The sequence below is a fragment of the Dipodomys ordii genome, unplaced genomic scaffold, assembly GCF_000151885.1.
Source record: "Dipodomys ordii isolate 6190 unplaced genomic scaffold, Dord_2.0 Scaffold108, whole genome shotgun sequence".
Lineage (NCBI taxonomy): Eukaryota > Metazoa > Chordata > Mammalia > Rodentia > Heteromyidae > Dipodomys > Dipodomys ordii.
Window position 1 is genome coordinate 1,860,591 of NW_012267324.1, and position 1,080 is coordinate 1,861,670.

Sequence of the window (1,080 nt, forward strand, 5' to 3'; positions counted from 1 at the left end):
GCTCCAGCCCCGCCCCCGCCTGCCCCGCCCACCTCCAGCCCCGCCCCAATGCCGGCTCCATCCCAGCCAACCTTCTCCGCCCACCTTGTCAGGCCCCGCCTCTGAGAGCCGAATTGGGCCAGGCGAGCCAACCAGAGGGCCAGGCGGGGCAGAGAGGCGGGGCAGGAGTGAGGGGCGGGGCTGGGGCGGGGCGGCCGCTCCCAGTCCCGCCTGACCCACGCACGTTCCAGGCCGACTGCGGCGCTCAGGACGAGGCCGGCCCAGGTGAGCCTCAGGGCGCAGGCGCCTCGCGCGGACGGGGGTCGGTAGCCGGGCGGCCCAGGAACGGGGCTCCCCCGCGTCTCCCCAGAATCCTGCCCATGCCCTCTGCTCCCGGACGCGGCCCAGGAGATCCAAGTTCGGCGGCGGCGCCTGGAGCGGTCGGGGGCCGCGGGAGGCCCGTGGAGCAGCTGGAGCGGCCCGGTGTGCGTGCCCCGCGGTGAGAGGCCGCGCGGTCTGGAGCGGGAGACAGGAGGGGGCGGAATCCAGGGAGGGTAAACCGAGGCCGCCTAGCCCCGGTGGCCCGGCGAGGTGGCACAGCCGCGCTTCTCCGCAGGCGACCTGCGGGCCCCCGACGTGAGCTTTGTGGAGGAGCCGCTGGGCCTCGATGGGACGCGCTTGGTGTCAGTGCGGGAGCAGGTGAAGCGGGGCCTGGGGTCCGCACGGCGGAGACTGGGGGTGTGGAAGAAAAGTGGGGACCCGCAGGGGGCGGCGGGGCCGTGAGGGCGGGGCCAGAGGCGGGGAGGCGGGGCCGGGGTGCCGTGAGGGCGGGGCCAGAGCCGGGGAGGCGGGGCCAGACGCTGCGAGGGCGGGGCCTGGCGCTGTGAGGGCGGGGCGGGGTGCCTGCGGGACCTTGTCTAGACCTTGCTGTGCCCTTGGGCAGCCCCGGGGCTTGAACTCGGGTCCGGGCGGCACCGCCCGTCCCACGGCGTCTGGCCCCAGCTGACCCGGCCGTCTCCACTCTCCCCGCAGCCGCCTGAGCCCGAGCAGCCCGAGGGCTGCCGGGACGCCGCTTCGGGCGCGCGGGTCTCGCACTGGGTG

At 76.5% G+C, this 1,080-nt stretch overlaps 1 long non-coding RNA gene across 1 annotated transcript; it reads left to right on the plus strand.

Moving 5' to 3' along the window:
- The first annotated feature begins 227 nt into the window (after positions 1-227).
- LOC105994752 lies at positions 228-1,080 on the plus strand. Its single transcript, XR_001175521.1, has 4 exons — positions 228-264; positions 350-478; positions 596-678; positions 1,012-1,080. It is a non-coding gene; the product is annotated as an uncharacterized LOC105994752 (long non-coding RNA).